The sequence below is a fragment of the Centroberyx gerrardi genome, chromosome 24 (genome assembly GCF_048128805.1).
Source record: "Centroberyx gerrardi isolate f3 chromosome 24, fCenGer3.hap1.cur.20231027, whole genome shotgun sequence".
Taxonomy (NCBI): domain Eukaryota; kingdom Metazoa; phylum Chordata; class Actinopteri; order Beryciformes; family Berycidae; genus Centroberyx; species Centroberyx gerrardi.
In genome coordinates, this window is record NC_136020.1 from 2732646 (window position 1) to 2760063 (window position 27418).

General features: G+C 40.4%; 1 long non-coding RNA gene across 1 annotated transcript; it reads left to right on the top strand.

Moving 5' to 3' along the window:
- The first annotated feature begins 200 nt into the window (after positions 1-200).
- LOC139916274 (uncharacterized) lies at positions 201-8263 on the top strand. The gene is made up of 4 exons (XR_011784851.2): positions 201-291; positions 495-638; positions 813-903; positions 8078-8263. It is a non-coding gene; the product is annotated as an uncharacterized LOC139916274 (long non-coding RNA).
- The last annotated feature ends 19155 nt before the right edge of the window (positions 8264-27418 follow it).

Here is a 27418-nt window from a genome sequence, read left to right on the forward strand (position 1 = left end):
AAAGTAGTTTATCTCTGTAATAATATAACCTAACGTTAGTTAGAGATGAGCTCAAAACAGAACCACCAAGATGTGATCTGTAAGAGAAAGTTGGCATTTACATTGGACAATCAAGCAGACTGCCACAAAATGAGTTTTAAAAGTGTGTGTGTGTGTGTGTGCGCGTGTGTGTGTGTCACCCGTAGCGCCACCACTTGGATATCAATTTCTAGCTTTGGCCTAGCTAGACCAAAGCTACAGGACCAGCCACTGGTGTCAACATTTAAACAAAGATGGCTAGTTTAGGAACAGGTAACTCTCTCTCTCTTCTCTCTCTCTCTCTCTCTCCCTCACCCCCACGTTTATGCAGAATTCACATATTTTACATTTACATACATATTTTCATATTATAATCAATATAATTGCTCTTTTTTGTATCTGTCTCTCTCCCCCCCCCCCCCCCCCCCCCCCCTCTCTCTCTCTCTCTCTCTCTCTCTCTCCCTCTCTCTCCCCAGGTTTATGCAGAATTTACATGCATTAACCGTGTTGATCGAGCGTTGGACAGTCACACCAGGGGCTTGCTGAAGATATACAGAGCCAAACGAGGACAAGCAGGACAAAATGACATGGAAGACTTACTGGAGAAACTGGATGCACAGGTAAATAATCAATTTGTCAATCAAAGAAAGATTGATTTTCGTGGCTTTATCTCTGCATGACTAGTTTTTGACATTTTTCTTTGTGCTTCATTTCAAACAAGATCATTTCTCAAGCTTGGACATTCTCTCTTTCTCCTTCTCTTCCCCTTCTCTTTCTTTCTCTCTTTGTTGCAGACTACAGACTTAACTGCACACGGGAGATCTACTGTTCTTCGGGGTCTTCCCCTACTTGAGAGATTCGGCTTCACTGTCAAAGACCATTCTGGTGAGTAGTGTGCTTGCTTCAGCAAATCACACTTATACACTCTTATTTACTTCTTTATTAGTCTAGTTGCTTCAGCAAGAACACTATTATTATCCGTCTTACTCACAATTCACGCTAGCCTTCCCAGCCAAACAGCTTTCAATATTCAAAATCTTGCTATTCTGAATGGCTCCTTCAACTTCTGAGCAGTCTCTCTACTCCACTCTAGCTGTTTAAAAGACTTGCACTGGCTTTCACTCTTTCTACTGCTACTACTACAGACATGTCTAACACATCTGTCTATCTAACCAACATTTTAGGACATCCTTAGCTGCCTTTTTCATTCGTAGATGCAGTTTGTCAGATTTAGATGGACTTGTGTCAGGGTTTGCTGTACTTTGTCAAACATAGATTGTGCTCGTAAGATTTAGACCTGTTTATTAATGATTTTTGATCTACTCCTCTGGTTGACGTTTATTTTATTGGCTAACTCTGCCTATGTCAAGCCTGAACGCCCCGGCGTTAAAAACAAGCACATCCTTCCACTTGCTGTCGGAGTTTGTCATGATGAATGCTGCTGATACATTTTCTGGGACCCATGTGGGTTACATTACATTTGGTAACACAAAAGCAAAACACCACCTGTGCAGCCAGCAGTTACTCTTTTGACATATTAAAGTAACGCAGGTCTGTCTGTTTTTTTGTGCTGCCCTTCACAACCATTCACACAACAGCGATAACAGGAGACATTTTATTTTTACATTAGTAAATGACATTGTTCAGGAGTCCAGAGGATGATGCTGTGATTCCCGATCTCGCGAGACCTGGTGTGCGATTCAACATGGCGGCGCCCCGCTGCTGAATTAACAACACTTCACAACAAAAAAGCTAAGGACTAATTCTTCCCTTGTTTAATACTCCACAACTGGAAAACTGGAAGACCTGGAACAGTATATTGACGAGTGTTTCGACCGGCTTGGCACGATGGGCAAAAAAGGAAAAAAAGGATCAACAACGAGCTCTATACCTTCTGCCAAACGCCCTCGTTCACCCGACTCATTCACGGACTCACCCACCCAGACAGAAACTTCCAACTGCTCCACTGAGGTTAGTGACACACTCATATCCATAGACCATAAACTGTCGGCTCTGGATGCAAGGATTTCCCTCATTGAACTGCTACACAAAGAATTTCAGGGGTTAAAACACAGCTTGGAGTTCACCCATGGCCAGATCCTCACCTTAACCAAAGAGAACAAACAGTTAAAAAAATCTGTCCAAACTCTCACTGATGAAATAGCGGCCGTAACCAGAGACAACAAACAAATGAAAGAAACAGTACTAGATTTACAAGTGCGCTCAATGCGAGACAACCTCATTTTTTCCGGTATCCCAGAGCCCTCGGACCACTCGTCCTCTGATCCCGAAAAGGCTCTGGAAGACTTCTTGACCACTCAACTCAAGATCCCATCAGACAAAGTCAACCAAATTTCATTCCACCGTGTCCACCGTCTCGGCGCTGTTAAAAAGGACCGCAAACAACCGAGACCAATAATCGCCAAATTTGAACACTATAAGCACAAAGAACTGGTTAAAAAACAAGGGAAGGAACTGAGAGGAACCAATTTTGGCATGAACGATCAGTGTCCTCGGGAAATTCTGGAGAGACGCAAAAGTCTTTTCCCTATAAGGAAGCAGTTCCTTGAAAAAAAAAGGAAAGCTGTCATCTCGGTTGACAAACTGTACGTTGATGGACAACTTTTCCGCGACAATGAACTGACACCTTGGCTATTCTAATGCAACTGTGCAACCTGTCACAAGAAACATATAAATAAATAGCCCATACCATAGTCTCCAAGTGCTCCTCAAGCCACTGCCTTGTTTTGCTTGTCAGTGAACGACGTAGTAATCATGTCTATATGTTTCACGTTTCCACTCTCTTCTTGTATGTTACACGTTTCCCCTTTTCTTTTGTTATATGTTACATGTCTCCCTCTTGTTAACCCCCACCCCTCCACACACATGTACACCCACTCCCGGCTCTCAATCACGCACGCACACACACACACACACACACACACACACACCAATATCCATCCTTTCAATTCTTCACTATTACCATATATACATACATTTGTGTTAATTAGTCATGTCATCAATCAAATTTGTTAGCTGGAACATTTGTGGCATTGGAAATCAGGCAAAAAAAATTAAAGTTATGAACCACCTCACCAAAATGCAAGTGGATATATGTCTATTACAAGAAACTCATTTAACTGACTCAAGAAGCACAGTTTTAAAATCATCTCAATTCCCCCACATCTTCCTAGCCAAGAGCAACTCCTCTTTGCCAAGGCAAAGAGGAGTTGCTATTTTGATTAATAATAAAATTCAAATCACCCATAACACTACAATCTCAGATTCAGAAGGACGATTTGTCATTATTAATATCTCTGTTCACAACAATCTGTTTACAATTGCTAATCTATATGGCCCCAATAAAGATGACCCATCCTTCTTTCACAAACTCTTCTCTCTACTCAATAACCTCCCCAGCTCAGAATTAATCATAGGAGGTGACTTTAACTCTGTGCTAGACCCGTTAATAGATAGATCAAGTACTGCAGGTAATATTAGATCTTGGCAATCCACAGTAGTTTTAAAGCAATATATGGAGGACTACGGCCTTGGCGATAGTTGGAGGTTAAACCACCCAGGTGAAAGAGAATACTCCTACTTCTCTCAAGTTCATCATTCATCTTCCAGAATTGATTTTTTTTTAACTAGCAATTCCCTCCACTCAGATATTTCAGAAACACAAATTCATTCGAGCACTATAAGTGATCATGCACCAGTTTCATTTAAGCTCAACAGAAAACTCCAACAGAAATCAACCACCAGATGGAGGTTTAACACATCTCTGCTAAAGGACCAAGATTTTGACAGTTTCTTAAAGAAAGAGTGGACATCCTTCGTGGAAATAAATTATTCTCCGAACACCTCTCCAATACTTCTCTGGGAAACTGGCAAAGCTGTATTAAGGGGCAGGATCATTTCATACTCATCCTATAAAAAGAAGAAAGACATAGAATTGGAACTTAAATTGGAAGGAAAAATAAAAGAACTTGAAAACACCTATGCCACTAGTCCCACGGAAAAAGTACACTGTGAATTAAGAAAATATAAATTGGAACTGAATGATCTCATAAACAAAAAAACCCAGTTTCTTATAGAGAGGCTCAGACACAACAAATTTCAGTATAATAACAAATCAAGTAAATACCTGGCAAATCTAATTAAACAAAACAAAGAAAAAGCAACCATTACAGTTATTAAGGACTCAGCAGGGAAGCCTCTCCATGATTCTAAAGATATAAATGACGTATTTAGGAACTTCTACAAAAAATTGTACACCTCAGACCATAACCCAAATATTGATGACATCCATAAATTCCTTAGTACTATAAACCTACCACACCTCACACAAGAACAAGTTAATACTCTAGACGAACCCTTATCCCCTGAAGAATTTTACAGTGCACTCAATGGCATGCCCAATAACAAAGCACCTGGACCGGATGGCTTCCCTGCTGAGTTCTACAAACATTTCTGGACAACCATTTCCCCATTGCTCATAAGAATGATAGCAGAACTCACCATCACCTCCAAAATACCTCCAGCTATGAATACAGCAATGATCACCCTACTCTTGAAACCTAACAAAGATCCCACTCATCCAGCTAATTATCGTCCACTATCCCTTATCAATACAGACATAAAAATTATAAGTAAGGCCTTAGCATCCAGAATTGAAGGAGTCATCTCATTTCTCATACATCCCGATCAGACAGGTTTTATTAAAGGAAGACAGTCATCTATCAACACTCGCAAACTATTCAACCTAATGCAGCTTTCAAATCACCAAAAATCTAACACCTTGATTCTATCACTTGACGCAGAAAAAGCATTTGACAAAGTTAATTGGAAATTCTTATTTGCAACCTTACAAAAATTCGGGTTCGGAGAATCATTTATTAATTGGATAAGGGCACTATACACATCACCAACGGCCACCGTCACTACCAACGGGTTGATTTCACAAAATTTCACTCTACACAACGGGACCAGGCAAGGATGTCCTCTCTCTCCATCCCTCTTTGCTATATTCATTGAACCTCTAGCAGCTGCAATACGGCAAAATGGTAACATCAAAGGTATTAAGACATCCACTACAGAGCACAAAATTATTCTTTACGCAGATGATGTGTTATTACTCCTTCAGGACCCTCACTCATCCCTGCAAGAATCCTTTATGGTTATAAAATCTTTCTCAGAACTCTCCAGCTACTCAGTGAATTGGTCAAAATCCACCATCTTACCACTCGGTATGGATGAGAGGGATGTGGCAGCCCTGGCATCACCTTATCACTTCCCCACAGGCAATATTAAATATTTAGGCATCAATATATCTCCCAAGCTGTCAGAGTTGTTCAACTTGAATTTCACTCCACTAATCAAATCAATACAAGATGACTTAAATCGCTGGACCAACCTACCTATTTCCCTTTCTGGAAGAATAACAACAATTAAAATGTCAATCCTACCAAAAATCAACTATCTATTTTCAATGATCCACATTTTCCCCAACACTTCCTGGTTTAAATCCCTCAACTCGACTATCTCAAAATTTTACTGGAAAAACAAAACTCCACGGATAAAACTCTCAACTTTACAAAAAACAAAATCCCAGGGGGGATTAGAAGCCCCAAACTTTGAATTATATCACCTGGCCAATCAGCTCAAATATCTTATAAAATGGCTCAACTCCCCCAAACTTGATTCTTTCTAGTTAGAAACTGAACACGCATTATGCAAGGACATACATTTATCAGACCTCCCATTTATCAGCCAAACCATCAAGCAACATTACTGTTTTCAAAACATAACCATAGCTTCAACTCTGTCAGCTTGGTGGAAAGCACTTCAAATCACCAACTCCACAGTTGTACCATCCCTCCGCACACCAATCTGGAACAACCCAGACTTCTCTATCAATAAAAAAACATTAAATTTCACTGCCTGGAAGGATAAAGGAATTACACATCTTCAAGACATGTCATTCAAGATAGTACCTTTGTTAATTTTCAACATCTAATCCAGAAGTTTGGCATTGGGAATTCACAGTTTCTGGAGTACCTGCAATTAAAATCAACCATCCTATCAAAACTCAATAGAACTCTCAGCAGTCTAATTCATCCAATTCCAGTAGAGAAAATATTAAATCTCTCAGGCCCAAAGAAAATCCTATCAAGAATTTATATAATTCTCAGCAGCTCAGACACCTCAATATCTCTCCCAGTCTCCAAGTGGGAACGAGACCTCTCCATTAGTACCAATGCCGACTTCTGGACCCAAATCTGCAAAAATAACTTAACAACAACAAGAGCAATAACATGAACGTACAACTCATACAGTATAAGGTTATTCATAGAATACACTACACTGGTGAGAAATTACACAAAATGGGATTTAATGAATCAGACAGATGCACACACTGTTCACAAAACACAGCTGACACTTACTTACATGCCACCTGGCATTGCTCACCAATCAGGCACTTTTGGCTCCAAGTTACAGATCAATTATTTCACGTACTGGACTGCCACATCCCTTTATCCCCGGAGGTCTGCATCTTAGGCGACCTATCAGCATTACAATTATGCAGCACTGCTTCTAGTGTTCTCACAGCCCTAACTATTGCCAAGAAGTCTATCTTTTTAACCTGGAAATCAAAAAATAACCTAAACATCATACAGTGGAAGAATCTTCTAATAGACCATATATCCCTGGAAAAAATGTCTGCCTCCCTCAACCATAAAACAGCTGATTTCAATAAAACCTGGTCCACAGTCATCAATAAATTAACCTCCGCTACTGCCTGATCTCTAATCCACAATGCAGTGATTCCTATAATTATTATTATTTTTTTTTAATCTGACATACATTTTGGGGTTGGTGGGGCCTACCTCCCTCCCTCTTAAGGGAAAAAAAAAACAACACAAACAAATAAACAATCAAAGAAAACAAAGAATGTCACTCCTCAGCGGACAGACTCCCTTCCAAACGGTCTGGGAGTGGTCCAAGGCAGGACAAGGCACAAAACCTGCAATGGGCCAGCGCCCTCCTCTGGGCTTGGGCGCGGCTCAAAGCAAGATCTCCCCAAAACTAAAAACTTAAACTAAACTAACAAAAGGGAAGAAAGAAGGAAAAAGGAAAGAAAAAAAAGGGAGGGGGGTTGGGTCCTTCGCTGACTCGCACCGCCTGTCTCCCGCTGGGGCTTCCGGTTGTGTTGCTGGAGGGCCGGGTGGGGGGCCTCTCGCTCGCCTTTCCGGTGCCCCGGTCTGGCCTCTCTCCTCATTGCTGTATAAATGTAATGTTAATTATTATAATGGTCATTATTATATTATATTATATTATATTATATTGTATTGTATATAATGATGATAGTGATAGTATTATAATATTATTATCATATTATTTTATTATTGTTATTATAATGATATTGCTGTTACATCATATATTTATTATCACTATAACATTAACACTACCTCTTTTTCTCTCTCTCCGCCACACATGCCACACTCCTTGCTTCACACGCCAACCTGTAATCTCCGCTCCCGGACTCTTATCATATCATCACATACATCATCGTAACTGCTTTATGTTATTGTCTGTATGTCTGTCCATTATGTCTACCATGCTTATCTTCTATGTCACTCTTTTTTTTTTTGTAATGCTATTTCACCAATAAATAAAAAAATTAAATTAAAAAAAAAGTAAATGACATTGTTCACACTGTAACAATAACTACAACAATGGTGCACAATGATAATGGTAGTTGTAATTGGGATAACATTGTAAGTTTTTTGTGAAGTCTGAACAATAGAAATTCGGTTTGACTATTGATTTTGTTTTAGAGAGTATTAGAGAGAGGCACGTGAACCAAAAAGTAGAGGGTACAAATTTACATCATTCAACTACACATTGGTGCTGTGTGAATTCTCTGCCAACTACAAATAGCTTTCATGTCCTTTTATAGTTAGAGTTATCACAACAGTGTGAATGAGCCTGTATTTTATCAGGTCTTTTTTGTAGTAAACTGTAATGCTGTAATATTATTTCTTGTCTTCCCTAGGATACTGAAGGGTTGGAGGCACACATGACACACATGGCGTTGGGGATTCTTGAGGTGGTGAAGGACGATGCAGCCCTACCAAGATCACTTCCCACTGTGGTCGATGTAACTGTTATCCTGGAAGAGGAGGTTGTAATGGACAACTTAGGAGACATCACAAATGCCTTTACTGTTCTGTTTGGTTTGATTTACGCATTGAACATGGCGTACTGCAAGGGCCTAAAGTGCACCTTAGAATTTAGGAAGGTCTTTCTGGGTGTTGCCGATAAGTGCACTCCAAGAGTACAGTCTCTACGAAGCAAGATATACCTGATGTAGTGTAGCAAGAGATTTTGGACTGCTCCCAAAATACTTGTTTTTCAAGTAATGCTGTTCAAGGTCAGAGAAGGAAGAAGCGTTTAGGAGTGGGGACAGAGACAGGTTTAAAGAGTCAAAGTACAGGTTCAACGGTGAGAGAAGCTAAACGACTGTACTCTGAGAAACTCCAACAACAGTTCTCAGCCAACGACTCTGCTTCTGTCTGGAAAGGGCTCAGACAGATCACCAGCTACAGACCTAGAGCCCCCCACTCTGCTAACGACTTGCGCCTGGCCAACAACTTGAATTCAATTCAATTCAATTCAATTTTATTTGTATAGCACCATCTCATACAGAAGCAGTTCAAAGTGCTTTACATAAAAACAGAATAAAACAGCAGAAATGTGCAAATAAACAGAAACATCCATGCATACATACACATAAAAACACATATAGCCTACATACACACATGCAAACAAACATAATGTACAAATACAGTGTGTTCATTTAAGAAAATGCTCGAGTGAAAAGGAAGGTCTTTAGTTTGGTTTTGAAAGAACACAGTGTTGGAGCAAGTCTAAGATCAGTAGGCAAACTGTTCCATTCTTTGGGCGCATAAATACTGAATGCCATCTCACCAGACTTTGAAAGTGCTCTAGGCACATGGAGGAGATTTCCTCCTTGTGACCGAAGAGATCTGCTGGGGTTATAAACTGACAGCATGTCTGAGATGTACTGTGGAGCCAGACCAGCAAGTGCTTTGTAAACCAACAGAAGGATTTTGAATTTTATTCTGAAAACAACAGGTAGCCAGTGAAGGTTCCGGAGGACTGGAGTTATATGGTCTAATCTTTTTGTCCTGGTAAGAACTCGTGCGGCTGAGTTCTGGATAAATTGTAATCTATGGATTGTTTTGTTTGAAAGACCGATAAACAGAGAATTGCAATAATCCAGCCTGCTCATGACAAATGCATGCATGAGTTTCTCTGAGTCAGATTGGGAAAGAAAGCCTCTGATTCTGGAAATGTTTCTGAGTTGGAAAAAGGCAACCTTGGTGATGCTGTTGATGTGATCCTTAAAGCTGAGTTCGCCATCCATGGTAACTCCTAGGTTTTTAATCTGGTCACTTGTTTTTAGTGATCTGGACTCCAGGTACTCGCAGACTAACTGTCTCTGGGCTTTAGGACCCACGACCAAAATCTCAGTTTTCTCCCTGTTCAGCTGAAGGAAGTTTGCTGCCATCCAGTGGTTGATTTCTTCCAAGCAGCTGACTAGGGAGTGTATGGGTTGGAAGTCATCAGTGGATAGTGAGATGAGAAGCTGCGTGTCATCGGCATAATTATGGTAGCTGATGTTATGTTTGCTGATAATGTGACCAAGGGGAAGCATATATAGGTTGAATAAGAGAGGACCCAGGATGGAGCCCTGCGGGACCCCACACAGTAATTCGTGTCTGCTGGAGTGGAAGTCCCCAAGTGTGACTATGAAATGGCGATTTTGCAGGTAGGACTCAAACCACTGAAGGACCGTGCCAGACAGACCCACCCAGTTTCTTAGCCTTTCCAGCAGGATCCCATGATCCACTGTGTCAAATGCAGAGCTTAGGTCTAGGAGTATTAGGACTGAAGTTTTTTTATTGTCTGTGTTGATCCTCATGTCATTAACAACTTTCAAAAGAGCAGTTTCTGTGCTATGAGTCGTGCGGAAGCCAGACTGGAATTTGTCATAAATATTATTATCTGTGAGATAGCAGTTTAGTTGCTGATATACAACCTTCTCAATGATCTTACTCAGGAAGGTGAGGTTGGAAATTGGCCTATAGTTGCTAAGTGCATTTGGGTCCAGGTTATTCTTTTTTAGAAGTGGTCTAATGGCAGCAGTTTTCATGCAATGGGGAAAGATACCAGTCTGGAGAGAACAGTTTACTATTGACAGGATGTCATCCGTTAGAAAATTAAAAACAGATTTAAAAAAGGATGCTGGAAATGGATCAAGGGGGCTGGTAGAGGACTTAAGTCGATTTATAGCATCAGTGAGATCTCTGGAGTCTACAGTGGAGAAATGCTTGAGGCCATTGGCACGCAGTGGTGGAGGTATGTCATAGTTGGCAGTGAAGTTGACAATTGGGATATTGCCCCTGATGTTAAGAATTTTGTCGTTGAAAAATGATGCAAATTCATTGCATTGAATGAGTTTTACTGCCGCTTTGAAAGACAATGGGACAGTCCTGACACCTCTCCACAGCTGCCCACCTCAGAGCCCCCCTCCCCCCTACCACAGTGACGACTAACTCCATCCTGGAGAGGGACGTTAACAGGCTTTTCAAAAGACAGAACCCCCGCAAAGCAGCCGGGCCAGACTCTGTCTCTCCATCCACCCTGAAGCACTGTGCTGATCAGCTGTCTCCGGTGTTCACAGACATTTTCAACACCTCACTGGAGACATGCCACGTACCAGCCTGCTTCAAGACCTCCACCATCATCCCCGTCCCCAAAAAGCCAAGGACCACAGGACTTAACGACTACAGACCCGTTGCCCTGACCTCTGTGGTGATGAAGTCATTTGAGCGCCTTGTGCTGTCACACCTCAAAAACATCACTGACCCACTCCTGGACCCCCTGCAGTTCGCCTACAGAGCCAACAGGTCTGTAGACGATGCAGTAAACATGGCCCTCCACTTCATCCTCCAGCACCTGGACTCCTCAGGAACCTACGCCAGGATCCTGTTTGTGGACTTCAGCTCTGCCTTTAACACGATCATCCCGGCTCTGCTACAGGACAAGCTCTCCCAGCTGAGTGTGCCTGACTCCACCTGCAGGTGGATCACAGACTTCCTGTCGGACAGGAAGCAGCACGTGAAGCTGGGAAAACACGTCTCTGACTCCCGGACCATCAGCACCGATTCCCCTCAAGGCTGCGTTCTTTCCCCTCTACTCTTCTCCCTGTACACCAACAGCTGCACCTCCAGTCATCAGTCTTTCAAGCTCTTGAAGTTTGCGGACGACACCACCCTCATTGGGCTTATCTCTGGTGGGGATGAGTCAGCCTACAGGCGGTAGATCGACCGCCTGGTGTCCTGGTGCGGACTGCATACAGTTTGGTGTGTGACTCTCTGATTAAGGCCACAGCATGGCCAAAATGCCTGGGAGTTGTTTTTAATATGTTCTTTTGAACTAGCCATGAAATCAAGGCTTACATTTTTGCCCGAAGAATGCCTTGTAAGTCCTCCTTTTTTGATTTAGCAACTGACTGGTAGATTGCAGCAACAAATTTCGAAGAACTATATACTTGTGAGGCAGACAGAAGCAACACTTGATGCTCCTGTGGCATAAAAGTAAAGTCAGATTTGTAGAAAACAACTAGCACTAAGAATGAGAACCTCCAGTGAGAAATAAAGTAAACTCTTAAGCTGTATCCTTATTGGATTTAGAGTGCCTTGGATATTGTGGATACAGCTCAAGAGTTTACTTTATTCTCACTGGAGGTTCTCATTTTTAGTGCTATAGTATCTCAGTTGTTACATATTTGTGTTGGCCATGGAAAGCTATTGGAATTGCACAATAGTAAAGAATTTCCTCATGCTATCTGTGACAAAGAATAATGGCATATTATTTTTTCTTGCCACATGTAATATCCAATGTTTAGTGTGGGAGTTTTGCATCAAAAGTATGAATAAATAGTTTTGGAAGATACATAGGGTCTTTATGGAGGCACGGAGCATAATTGGATGATTGGACCCTGTGTGCTTTACCATAGCCCAGTGCCTATGGTGAAGCCCAGTAATCATGGCAGAACCTGCAGAACTCGAGTACCTGCTGTGCCAAGCCTTCGTTTTTGAAGGGCCAAATGCGCATAATTCTGGGTGTGTCATATGTAAATAGTCAATTCTTTGTACACAGTGCTCAATCAATGGCTGCATCTGATTTATTAATCTAATCTGAGCTCATTTTGTTGGTGTGAGAAAATTTCATGAATCAGATGCGGCAAGTGTCTTAGGATCATTTCTATGATATCTTGTAGAATGACGGTCATTGACATTTTGCCTGCAATTCAATTTCATTGCCACTTGAGGGTGCTGTTTAGCAGCTAAGAAAGTTAGGCCAATCCATACAGGAATGCAAAAAGAGCAATTGCCATTATAAATTATATGACATGATTTCACATTTAAAAAATATGTTTTGCTTGGAACTTAGCTTAGAGGGAGCATTAGTCCTGAATGCTCTCTGATGTAAGTATTATATCTTCCAAATAAATTTCTTTAATTTCTTCTTTCTTTAATGACTTTTGCTTTGCCTGTGCTCTCCATAATAATGATAAAAAGTACAAGATCACTTCAGCTAAGATGTGGAGACTTTACAAATTTGACATTCATGTATAAGACTTCTTTTTTGATTATAGGCTCCATGTGTTTGAAATGCCAAAATGTGGTAAATGGCACCATCAAGTGGCAAAGGAATGTAGTGCTGCCTACCTCATTGCTTCTCAATCAACCGCAAACCACATTTTTAATTGTTTCAGTTTATTTCATAACTCTTCTGCATATATTAACAATTTAACAAATAGGATTTTTGTTAAAAACACAATGTAACATTAAAGGGATGAGGTTTAACATGTGAAACACTTAAACCAGTTATACACAGAGAACATCAGAAATTTGGCTTCAGACCAATTTGGCAGCGTTGTTTTGGGAAACGACGTCAATAAAGGTACTTAATGGATGGAGGCAGCTTCACAGATGATTCACACTCACAGGCAGCATACTCTATTGACTTCTCACAGGGAAAACTACCTTGATTACTGTTGGCATAACACAACATCCCTGGGTGAACATGAATGTAGGGCTGGATTCAATCAAAACCATGCATTTTCTTTTACAGTTACACTTTGCAGGTATCCCTAAAAACAGTTGTTCTTCAAGAAATATGTCAAAATGTCAAAAATGCTGTGGTGTGGATTTGATTGAAACAAGCACCTTTGTGTGCCACTGGTGCATGGAATGATTTCAACTCTATAGTCCAACTGTGAGGATCAACCAGACTGCATCTGATGAACCTAGAGAAAGAAGTGTGTGAGGTATATGGAGAGATAATGGAGGATATTTGTAGGACTGAAAACTTTCAGGGATAAGGCTGGACATCTCCAATCTACACAGTACGGGGATAGCAGCTTTAAGGATACAGATAACACACTTCACAATTGCAGAAACAGGATTGAAACAATAAACAGTCTAATTATTTATCCTCCATTCCAGCAAGCGCACTCATTCATTTACTCACTCGCACACATACTCATGCCACTTAGTTCCTTGATATGTAGGAAGAAGTACAAAATAACTTGACGTTCAGCAAGAAGAACAGGCCACACAAAGGTAGAGAATACTAACTACTTCAGATTTCAGCCCCTGACATAGAAATCAAAATATCGCTCAAATCCAACGCCTTGTTTTAAACTGAGCTTCCAAGAGGTGCCTGTGGTCTCAACCCAAAACTTTGAGACCTAGAAACCGTCTTAGTCCTTGCTGTTAGGGACATCGGTGTGTTTGCTAGCTGTGTAACACCCCTTGTGCATTGTATCTGAGATAGGCTATGGCTTTGGCCCTGATTAGGGTAGGAGGGGCTGTAAGTTGAGGAAAATGAAACTATGACACATTGTCTTTTACAACCAAGTGTCCCCTCCTCCTTGTGTGCTCAGATGAAGATGTATATATGTTTTTTTTTGCCATCTGTCTGAGACCATTATCATTTTAGAAAAATAGAAATCAGGAAAACATCATTACAAAAATAAACAAAATGAGCAAAGTTATCCAAAGTCTACATCCACATGACAACTTCACACAAATATCGACTGATATTGCACAGCGAGGGATTTCTTCCAATATGAAGTAAATCACTAACACAAGTTGTAGAAATTGAAAACACAGAAGTTAGGACGTTTGAAATGATCAAAAGTTGCATGTCCTGGTTCTATTTTTTTTTTTTTTTCGTCCAGAGCGCGAGAGAAAGCGAGAGAGCAGCACAATCCCCCGGCCCTCCAGCATCAGGCAGGTCCTCTGGCTGGTCAGATGGGGCTTTGCACTGAACCGTTTCTCAGAGTCCTGCGCAAAATTTAAAATAAAAAAACATAAATAAAGAAAAGAAAAGTTCAACTGCTTCAAAAATATCATGGGTGGAGTTGGTTGAAGGCACAGATTTCCAAAAGGGTAGTAGTTTGACAGTTGTAGATGATCTTTTGAAGTGTTGTAGAGGAGGGGATTCCTGCTGTCTGGTTGACTCTCCTGATGGTCGGAGGGCTGGGCTTTAACTCTCTGTAAGTACGACAGAAAAAAATGAAGGAGAGGGAGACAAAACACAGAGGGGGGGACATAGGAAGAGACATATTAAGAAAAAGAGAATGAGAAAGGTATCCTACATAGTCTCAAAAAAATTCAAGTAATGAGCACGAACTCAGGAAACGCAGATTACATGTTGTGGATACATATAATGTGAAGGTATACAATATGTTCCTCCGCCCCAAAACGATAATGTGACGACAGAAACACCATTTTCACCTGTTTGTCACATGAAAAGGTTAGCTAACAGTTAAGTTTAGGTAAGTAAAACAACTTAAGTCAAGTTTAGGGTTAAGGTTAGGCAACTAAAAGAACTTCTTGTCGTGAGTTGGGACACCGGGTCATTGGAGTTTAAGGTAAATGTAACCTTACCCAATGTGATGAAAGGATTGGTACCAAAATCTTGGTCTCTATCTCCAGTAGATAGCTGTGTCCAGTGTGCATGCTAACGCTTTAGCATAGCATGTTAAGTAATCATAGGCGACTAGCATTATCCTAAAAGTGATAAAATGAGAACTTGTAGCAGTGCTTAGGCTGGATGGTTAGTTCATTTTAATGACACATGTCTAAACTTGCCAAGCTTGCTTAGGGGATTGGTAAAAAAAAAAAAACACAAAAGAATGCACTCTTTGGAACTACTTTCAATGGCAAGAAATCTCTCTTCCCGTGAGACTGCGAGCATAACTTGTTTTGTTTATAGGAAGTGAGCAAAGTTAGCCAGACAGCTATAATTTTTTGGACTGCGCTGAGGAAGATTGAGACTTTGTTTTCAGAAGTTAGGGATCTACAGCCCATAGGATAAGAAACAATGCCAACTTTGGATTACCAAAAGGTCTATCTTCATACTTTGGAAGTAGACACAGAGACCATTTTGGTGCTAATCCTCTTGTCACATATTGAGTAAGGACCAATGGGCCAACCTCCAAAAAAGTCAGTGTAGTCCTTTAAATCAAGTAGAAGTCTCAGTTACTAGACATGTATCACATCATGTTGTTTTTCAAATCCCTTTTCTTGTGCAGCCTAACCAAAGTTGCACATGGCCTTACAGTTAAGCTTGCAGAGCTGTCAAATGCACTGATGTTGTTTGTGAGAAAGTCAATGGTCATCATTATTACTGACCCCTAGTCGAGGCCATAGTGCCACATGACCTCATCTCAGTACCCTACTTTCTCTAGGGTCAGTAATGATTAATGATGGTGCTGAGAGAAAAAAGTAGTGCTTGGCTCAGGCTCAAATACAGTAAGAGAAATATCTGCCCATATGTTCCCACTTGAAATTCCTGGATTTGTACAGAGTAGGGAAGATAAATATAACATATTTTTGGCATGGCTCTAATTCTTTTTTTTTTTTTTTTAATGCAGATAGCTGATGGAATGCAGATAGATTTAGCCAGCTGTAGTGCATCTTCATCTGCTGTATAACACACTGTCCAGAGAGTACTGTGTTGTTGTATCTCATATGAGCACTTGACAAACAAGAGTTCAACAACCATCTTAAACGGTTTGAGCTCTTTTGATCATATGAACTATACACCCTCATACACAGCATTGATTATTGCTTGTTATGTATGAGGTAGATGCAATATTTTAATGTACGATCTTGTCAGATGAAGAGTAATGTATGGAAAGATATTAGTGCCAGCAGAGACTGTATTTGAATTGCATAAATCTGAATTTGTCATGCTGATATGGAATTGTTGAATTCGACACACTTACAAATTGAATGCAACTGCTTGACAATGAATGTGATTATTGAATTTGATTATTTTTCCAATTCAATTTCAGTTTTCTTAATTCAGATTCAACTTCCTGAGGCACACATCTGGGCACAAGGGACCATGCTCATCGACTAGAAGGTCAGGCCACCAACAGTGGCCCCGCGCCAGCTCCATCTGAATTAAGAAAACTAAATTGAGAAAACCAAGCTTGAAATTAAGTTGAATTCAATACTAATCACATTTAGTTATAAGCCATTGCAATCAATGTTAAATTGTGCCTTACAAATTACATTTTTGGCTTTGACTTTTTGGCTCCTTTATTGTGATGCTCTGTCCCTGTATATCCATTGTGAAGACTGAAGTTGTTAAATGGGCATCCTTGACTCTAAGGTACAAAATATTGTGAGGGTTAGAGGCTGAAATTGGCCTTTTGTTAAAAGTAGTCAAATATTATGGATATGATACCGTTTTTTGATTACACATGTAGAATAACTGGTTCTAGAACTGATCAAATGCAACATTTTGACCATAATCCACACAATGTTTTCTTATTAGTATTATTTTAATTGTCCTGGATTTCAATAGGGAGTTTTAGTGTCCCATGGTTTAAATGCTGTTTAAAGGAATAGTTCACCCAAAAATGAAAATTCTGTCATCATCTACTCACCCTCATGCCAAATGAAACACAGGTGAAATTTGTTAGTCCATATAACACACAGGGAGGTTGCCAGCACAACTTCGTAGCAGCCTTCTCCAAAACAACTGAAGTCAATGGGTTCTTTAGAGTTCCAAAACAAAAACAGCCAAACAATCACACTGTGAATAGAAAGACCTATACACCATTATTTGTTGCAAATCAATCAGCTGCAGTTAAGATTTGCACTAAATTATGGTGTAAATATAGGTCTTTTTGGAACTCTGAAGAACTGGTCCCCACTGACTTCAGTTGTTTTGGAGAAGGCTGCTATGGAGTTGTGCTGGCAACCTCCCTGTGTGTTATATGGACAAACTTCACCTGTGTTTCAACTGGCATGAGGGTGAGTAGATGATGACAGAATTTTTCATTTTTGGGTGAACTATTCCTTTAAGACAACCTAACAAGAATACAATTCTGGGGGAAACACTGAATATTTAATTTTCCAGATTTTATTGGCATGAAAATGCTACAATATGCATCTTCTCTTCTTGAGACAGGAAGTGTATTGTTAGGTCCGCCTTCCTCCATGCATGCATCCTCCCCTCAGTTGGTCAAGTTCCCGGTCCTAACACTTGTCACTCATCTTGATGAGCTGTCATCTAGCCTGAGGCTGAGGTAACCAGCATCCATAAAGCCTCCACGGGCGTTGAAGAAACAGATGGAAAAAGCAGCCAATCTGCATTTAAAAAGCAACACTGGTGTTCACCGCGTTCAAAAGCTTCACTGTTCTCTCTTTTCTTACTACTTTCCTCCATTGATGTTGTTGCTATGACTTCCCTGCTCTGTGGCCGCTAGCCTCACCTTGATAGCCACAACCTAGCTCACTACTAGTCATGCTCATAAGACACCCACAGCAAATGGTTTAATGCCCCAAAACATCCCAACATCATTGAAAAGCCAATTTTAGGCAATCCAAGGGGATTTAGGTATGTAAACACACAGACTGATAATGTGGAATACATCCCATTTACATATTGGTATTTTAACGTGAAAAAGTTGCATATTGTAACTTTAAAGATCAGCAGAAAATCCAAAAATATCGGTAAAAGCCTTCAAAAGCTGATATCGGTCAAACCCTAGCGTGAGGTGTTGATAGAACGCAGGGATCCCGAGGGTGGGTGGTAGGGTGGGTGAGTGCTGGAGGGTGAACAGCAGTGCAGCTAAAGCAAGGGTCTATGTGCCTCTGGTCCAGCTGCAGCATTAGAGCCCACCCCCACCTTTCCCCATCTTCCTCGAAGTTAATCCGACCCACAGCGGCAGATGGTGCCGGGAGCATCCATGGCTGTGCCCTCAACAGCTCCTGTAGTTATGAATGATTGCATGGTCTTAGGCATTAAGTTGGATCAGTGTAATCCACTGCAGCATATGCAGCAGCCTGCAGGGCCAAATCCACCATGCAGGAGAACTTTCTTCCCTGCCCCTGTTGTTCCTTCACTGTCCCTCTCCGATCACCCCCAAGGAGGCAAGGAGGTCTTCACATCGCCTAAACATTCTTCTGTCAGTCCCTCGTACCTTCGTACTGGAAACTAAACACATCGGCGGGCCACCTTGAGTGATACGTGAAAGCTCGTGAAGACCTATGTTCTGGCTCAACATTTCTTCTGATCTTGCTTCCAACGACCTTGTGTGATACCAAACACTCGGAACCTCATAACAGAGTTCACATATAAAAGGTTTCATTCCAAACCCATTTTATTTTGGAAAACCAGAATACTACTGCTGAAAACAATGTTAAAATATTTTGCAGTGGGGAACTCAGTTGGCTAAGGTGCATACCATGGACAAGTAATGTCCTGTGTTCCAATACAGCCTGGAACTTTTGAGCATGTCAGATCCCTCTTTCTCCCAATCTTAGCTGTCTCTCTCTCTCCATGATAGACTCTCTAATAAAGCAAAAAAATGGAAAAAATAATCTTTAAAATATGTCCTAGCCACTGATCTAAGGCTAGGGAGGGATCAACACTCAGATCTTTGGATGACAGATTTTCAACAAATTCTCCAAAAACTACCACAAATTGCACATGCCATTTTCACGTGTTCATGATATGAAGAGGTTATGAACTAACATATACGAACTAACAACTAAGTTCAGGCAAGGCAAGTAAAATAAAACTTCAATTAAGGTTTATTAGGCAATTAAAACTTTTTTTAAAGCTGAAATCCAGGATTTCCCTGATTCCCCCACCTAAACTCTTTGGGTAGGCTAGTATGCTAACTAGCTAGCAGCGTTTGGCTGCTCAGGCAACCTGTGTTGGCTAACGTTAGTTGGATAGTTAGTCATCCTACCCTGTCAAAAATTTCAATAGCTGTCTTATCAGCTATGGTAATTGGCATTGTGTAACCTGACTCATGGTCCAGATGGATAAAATAACTATTTATTACTGGAAAAAAGTCCCGGATTCCAGCTTTAAGGTTAGCATAAGGTTAAGGTTAGCAACTAAAACAATTTGGTTAATATTAGGTTAAGGTTTTGGTCAAGGTTAAAGAAGAAAAACTTATGCTAACTGGAGCTTATATACTATGCTTATTGGAGCTGAGAATTCAACCCAGGTTGCCACAGTTGAAGGTGAATGTATCTGCCCATCCACCCCTGAACTCCACACCCTATTTCCATCTCACTATTTCAATATCAGTGTTTCTAGTCGTGTCTCCTCCAGCTAATCTTTTCCTGGTGGGGAAGCAGATTTCTCTCACTGACATTTTAAGACATTGTGCTCATTTCATTGCAGATTTTACATTTATATTTCAGGCATTGAACTGATGTTCTTATCCAGAGTGACTGAGTTGAGGTTCAGTGATAGGGGTTCAGTTAGGGGCAGAACATATCATTTTTGATGGACACATTGGCTAATGTGGAGATCAAACCTGTGATTTTTCATTTACAGGATGTTCTTTTAAACGACTAGGCCACCCAGCCACCACTTTTCACAGGCTACCTGCACAGCAGTCACATGACAACAAAATACATTGCCCTATGTAATCTTGCCTTTTACATTTGGCCACACAACCTCAAGGCATTGCTGCTATGAGTCACATAATTACGACACCATAGTCTTCAACAGGACATCTTGGTCAGGCCAGATGAGAAAAGGTTCCCCTTCAGAGCCGTTTCTGTGTATCTTTGCCTTATTTCCGCTCTCTCGGGTCAGCAGGCATGAAGAAAGTGGATCTGGACATTGCTGGATGTGACTTTGCCCTGTGATTTTTTTATGTTCCCTCTCACACAAAGAGACTAGCGATGTGTCAGGACTGCTATATGCTGAAGTTAAGTGGCCCAGCTCTGCCTGCAGGAGGGCCCAGCATCCTACACTTCCTCTCTTCTGTCCACCAAAGAAAAGATGTTTACTTCGCTGAAGGCTTAGATTCAACTCCCATCTCCACTATGAGCTAGTTTTATACTGTCATTACCAAAGAGAAATGTTGTGAACTAATGTAACACACCATATGAAACTGGTGACAGCTCAGGAAACTCCTGACCTCCTGACAAAGGTCCTTTGAACCCAGAGCACATCATTTTTAAATGCCACTTTAAACTGGATTAGATCATGGTTTATCAATAAATTCTGTTGCACCAAACTTTAGACCTAATTTAAGACTAAGCAAGATTAAATTTAAACTTTCTTTTAAATCTCAGTTTAGTTTTTACTTTAAACTTAGATTACCTTATCATCTAACTTTTGTTTTTCTTTTATACTAAATTTAAACTGTATACCCATATACTAATTGTGTGTATTTTATTAAATTTCAATATTTTTATGATCCTCCATTCTCCATCATGTAAATGTATCAACTAATTGAATGCAACTCTCTTATAAGTGCCTTGTAGCCACTGATAGTGTAATAACCGCCAAAGAATATAATAAATGAGTCAAAAAATGTGATAAAACCTGATGTTGTAATATTTATTTTCCTGATAATGTAACAAATGATTGCATTAACCAGCATTTATTACATTATAAGGGGTGTAACTTTCTTTCTATCAGTCTGAAGATGATATGAGGTTTAATTAGATTTTTAACCCATTTAGTTGGACATTTTATTACATTTCGATAGGTTATTACATTATCCAGCAGTTGTTACAATATGAACTGCTTCATACACACCTCCTACTATTTTTCCCCTTATTAGAATCTCTAGCAGAGGGAGAAGGATCAAGGCTGTTTTCTATAACAGTGAAAAGACTGACTACCAAAGGTTAACGTAACATTTAGTCTCTCCAACAACTGATCCAAATGGTCACCAGCACAACCTTGGAGAGCAATAAACAACCAAGGAACAGTACTAAAAACAGAGCGCATTATAGGACAGTTTGCTATAAAACATATAAAAACACACACACTCAAATCACGATGCAGCACAATGCCCAAGCTGGAGTTTCCACCAATCCCTCCTGTTTTCTGCCATTTATCTCTATTATACGGTGGCTGAGACAGCTCAACGCACTGCAACTTAAGAAAACACATGCAAATAGACAAAACACAAGCAAATTAAGAAAACATCTCATCAATTTGACAACACATGCGCTGCAAATACACACAACCAAATAGACAAACGCGCCACAAATACACAAACGCGCTGCAAATACACACAACACAACCAAATAGACAAACGCGCTGCAAATACACACAACACAACCAAATAGACAAACGCATTGCAAATACACACAAAAAAACACAAAAAAGTGATGAACCCGGCTGGGACACGCTTGTTGTTCAATGCTTTGTGACTTTTGAAGTTATTGAAGTCGGCTACTCGTCAGTGGTGTTGAAAAATGAGCTAAAATGTACGTTTTTTTGGTTTATTTTAACATCGTGATCGCATGATTCAGATATTATTGCAGATATCTGCTGTTAACCTAGCCTTAGCCTCACTTTTTTGTGTCCCCTGGAAACAGATCCGTTGTCGTCTGTGCTACTTGCAGCGCGTTTCTGTATTTGGTTGTGTTGTGTGTATTTGCAGCACGTTTGTCTATTTGGTTGTGTTGTGTGTATTTGCAGCGCATGTGTTGTCAAATTGATGAAGATGTTTTCTTAGTTTGCTCGTGTTTTGTCTATTTGCATGTGTTTTCTTAAGTTGCAGTGCGTTAAGCTGTCTCGGCCACCGTACTATTACATCATTTGCTTCCTACGCAATACTCTCTCAGCTGTTGTGTCTCTTTGAACAGAGCATTTTGCCTTTCCTATGGGCTTGAAGTTTCTGTTACAGAGTGAAGAGCAGAAGAGGCTTTGCCTTCAGGGTCGAACCAAACATGTAATAAACAGAAATGTAGGGACTCCTCGACTCAAGGATGGGAGCATGGTATGGGTGGTTGTTGACTATCCACACACGCACACACACACACACACACACACACACACACGCAGACACACACAAAAACACGGACATCAGTACTTACAGCTGCACTAGGCAAGATTTTAATGTAAAAATTATCAGCCTAAATCAAGAAGTGGGGCGGCAACAGAGGAGAGTGTCTTATCCCCACTAATTGAGACGCTGTAGATTCACTCATTCAAAATTAAATTCTGGTGTCAGTATGATCACTGGTGAGTCACAAGAATTGACGAAGTGAAACTTAAAGTGCTGTTGAACTTTGGAAGTAGCTTCCTGGCCATGATATAACCCTAAAATCGGCAATTCTCTGTTTTGCGTTTTTTTCTCTCTACATTCACTGCCATTATATGGTGAAACAGGTCTGAAAATCACACTTCTAGCACATACATGAACTCAAACAAAGCAGATTCTGACAATATATAAAAAACTAGTCATGCTGCTGTATTATTTAAATGAATTGCTTTCTTAATGTTATTAAACCTTTCAGTTTGAACAAGTGTAACACCGTAGGAGGAGGAACGAATTACCAATAATTGTAAATACGCGAAAAAAGTGGGAGACAGGACTGTGACAAAGCAGATTCTGCCAATATATATAAAAAAAACGAGTCTCTAATTTTTTTCCCCCTATTTACAGTTATTGGTAACATACTATTTTCTTCGTTCCATCGGCATAAGTTTACAGGATTTACAGGATTTCTGGGTATTGAAATTCAAATTCAATCAATCAATCGCTGCCATTCGGAGCCACCAACATGCGAAGTTGCCTGGTGCAGCTTTAAATCATACACAGCTTTCATGCAAACAATGTATCTGCAGATTTTTTTTCAATCCCCCGCATGCATCCTTTCAAATTTCTCCTCAGCAACTTTCAATGACTGACTTCCAATTGAACATGTGCAGCTCCATTCATAACGGAGGATTGGCTGGTATAGAAATCCCTCGCATTCCTGTGACCTTGTGAGGCCTCCAGCCTTATGTCTGCTGGATTTTTCTGAATGGCTTAATCATTGATTATCCTGTGTTCGCTCCCTCCGGTCTGTCTGTAATCACTGTAATGTCCTCAATAGGTTGTTGGCTCTATCCTCTCTGACGGTCATCAAATGATTACTCATCTCACTGTCTGTGAACCTTGAACCGAGCTTCACGTTGTCTGACAGCGGAGGGTAGAATTTGGTGTATGAAACGTGAATCAGAAGATGCATTTAGGATATTTGCTCGTGTCAAACCCTCTCTCTCTACTTTGTTACAGCTAAGGATTTAAATTCTGTTTGTAGATGTATTGATTTAGAATGCATTTCAGTGAAATCATTCAGTTTGACTACAGTTCATCAATTCCCAAGCCGCCTCAACAGCTGGCCCATTCTGCAATTCCGCAACATGCAACTTAGACTATTTAGATAAATGATGGTCATCTTTGCCTTTATTTCTCTGTGTGCTGTGTCTTGGCTAGTCTCGTTAATATCCACTAGGTGGCGCTCCAGTATTTCCCCAAAATTCCCTCTCCCCTCTCGTGTGGGAGGTTGTTTTTTTGGTCTCCGAGGAGCAAGGCCCGGGTTTTTGTTTACTTCATTCGGTGTGGTTTCCTCTGGTACAGTGGAGTAGAAAAGGGGTTTGTATGGTAAAGACTAAAGACGGTTTTCTCCCAGGAAGCCGTTTCGTTAAGATCCACCCCTCCTCCTCCTCCTCCTAGATAGGATGAGCTTGTTTGGAAGAACATTTTCTAGAAAGCCTCCCTAGACGAAGGGGGTGGGGTGGGGGGTGGGATTGATGGTGTCTGGCATATAGCCTATTGTAAAAAAACAAGGAGACAGAGATTTGTCTCTTCCCAGGGAGGAGAAATCACGTTACGCATGACTTCATCCAGCCAGCTCGTCGACCGCAGTCTGTCACCCAAACTGCGATTCCCCTTCACACACAGCTCGCCCTCTCCGGATGAGATGTGTAATCTATATAAAGATGAAAAGGTGACATTCAGGCCGCTCTTTCCCCACCAGACTTATTCCCTTCTGGACTATTTTTGAGTGTGACTGTAGTGTGCATTTGCCCGCGATGCAAAGCAGATTAAACGCAGCTGTATGTTGTTTGTTCAGCGGCAATATGGAATCCTGCTACATCAGAGTGAGGCCTGCATGCTTAGTGTTATGAAGGCTCGCGGGAATACGCATGGAATATGTTCATAGTGGAAATAGTGATGAGGAATGCTGGAGTGTCTGTGTTTGTCTTGGTTCGATTTGATGATTCACTATGCTGGGGTTGGGAAACGTCACGCTAGCCTGGAAGGTTTTTACACACAGCTTAACGTAGATGATTTTGAAGATTTTTTGCTCCCGCCGCTAAATTAGAATTAGAGGGATTTTGTGCCATATTTGGTGGTTGTCCATTTTCCATATCTAGAGCTGAGTTTGCGATAAGCTCTCTGACCTTGCCCTCTATTTCAACTCAGTGCAGAGGTGAAAATAGAAAGATTTGAGTAGACCCAGATATTTACTGTCAGAATAATTGGCTGCTGAAAGCCAGTTGCAGTGATCACTTCTTCAGTATTCAGTATTTAGGAGTATATAGACTAGGGTTAGATATACTGGTCTGCCGATACATAGGGATACATTTTCGAAAACCTGACATTTGATTTTCTTTGCACATTTTATTTATCTGTTTAATCATTCAATTATATTCTAATTGAATTAATTCTTCATTTAAGGTAATAATGTATCCCAGAGTTTCCCTACCATTGAATATGGGGGGGGGGGGGTGTCACCCTGCCTTAAACAGCTGCTAACCCTAAAAGAATTTCATTAGTTTCAGTGGAGAGTTTTAGTGTCCCATGATGATCTGTTTCAGAGGCTTTTCCACTCTGACAAGAATAATATTCTGGGGGAAACACTGACCCAACAGCTTCAATACAAAAATATCAGCCTTCAAAAACTCATATTGGTTGAACCCTAATATACACACTGATAATGGGTGGCTGTTTTTTCACACAAAACCCTCGCTGACCCATGGCTGTGAAGATGGCCGACGGATCACATAGGGCTAGGCATTATGTACTTAGCAGACACTACAAATCCACAGCAGGACAGTCTCCAGCATCATCCAGCACAACGCTGCTGCCAGGACTTAAGATGAACCAAAGTGTTTATTTTCCGGGTCTGCAATTTCCTAATAATTTCCTAGAAAGGAACTGTTCATTTCTTAGGAAGTTTCCTGGAAAGAACCATGAAATTATCTCTAATTACAGGGAAAATAGAGAAAGAGTTCAATGGTAGTTGGTAGTTGGTATACCTGGTAATTTCTTCAGAACCATGAAATTATGTAGTTCTTTGGAAATTTAGATTAGATTAGAGGAAGGAATTCAACAAATAACTATATTATATAATTACATGAATAATGACTTGGGTTGCCAAATTGACCTCTGCCTATTACTTTTCCAATAAGTAGTTTATAGTTTTGCAGTTTTTCCAGGAAATTCTTTTAGAAGTTTACAGTATCTTAGACTCCACCAGACTGCTTACACTTTCTATATAACTACTACATCATTTTATGGTTCTTTCCAGCAAAAGAAATTAACAGTTCCTTTCTAGGAAATTGTTAGGAAATTGGGGACCAAGAAAATAAACTGTTACCAAGTGTTTTGTGGCCATTTATTAGACACGTTTAAGAATTGAGAGAGAAAAAAAAAAAAATCTGGAAATCTGGATGCACAAATTGACCGTATCCAAATCTGTTTTCACCCCCGACCATCATAATCCTGGGTCGGTCTGGCCAGATCTTGTCTGGGAATTATGGGAAATCTGACATGTCATGGTGGGAGACACTAGTGCTGCAGCTCTTGCATCTATACAAATATGCACATGTCATTTTTGAACTCAATCAGTGATGTAGTGGTAAATAAAAAGATCCTATCGTCGTACAACTTACTCCAGTTTGATACTACTTACTGTAAACTATGAATTTACCACATTTAGATGAATGTCAGCCTTAAAAGGTGAATTCTGCAAATATAAAACAGTACAAACTGAGTTTCGGTGGGTCAACTCTCAATCGCATCCCTGGTTCTCATCGTTAGACATGAATGAAATAATATGCAGCCTCGCTCGGTGTCAACCCAGCCCACACGGCTTCACACCTCCTGACTGAGTGGGGAGTGTGATCGAGATTGAGACTAAAGTAGGACTGACTGCTACAGTAATGTTCAACAGAGTCACCAAGATCTTCCCTGGTGGAGTGCAGCCATATCAGGCTTCTGTTGCTCTATGGTCACTGCCTCAGTACAAAATAAAAGTTCAATGACAACAAAGTGTGACTGTGCAGAAATATGTTTATTTCTGAGACACAAATCTTTCTTGCAATGGCATTGGCTTGCTAGAATGTAAACAACAATTTTAAATGTCATTACAAAGTGCAAATAATATAATTTGGATGGAGAGTTTGTGAAATTGTGATGGTCAAGCCGTCTCACTTGTGATTACTACAGCAGAATAAAATGGACGTAATATCGCGATTAATTATTTTGCCTCACGATACGTATTGCCACATTTTTGTATCGCGATATATTGAATTTCAATATATCATCCCATCCCTACTGGTCAAAAAATAAAGCCTCTTTGCTCCTGTCATGGTCATGCATATGTAAATGATCTATAAATCTCATTACTTTTTCTAATTTAATCATTTTTTTCCCATGCAATGCCATTCTTCCCTTATTTATTGTATTATGCTGCTTAGGTTGTCAATTTAAATTAAAATACCAATAAGTGTGTTCTTGATAAAATATCAGAGAATGTTCCAATTATAAAAGGGCTTAAAGGTGCCAACCTTGGTGGATTAATCTTACAGCTGAACCTATTTGTGCTTGCAGTTGGTGATGAAGGGGCTATTTGCTCTTTTCTCTTTTCTCTTTTCAAGGGCTTGTTAATGCCACAACTTGCTTTGAATAATTATCTCAGTGAATAAGACAAAGACAGCGCTCTCA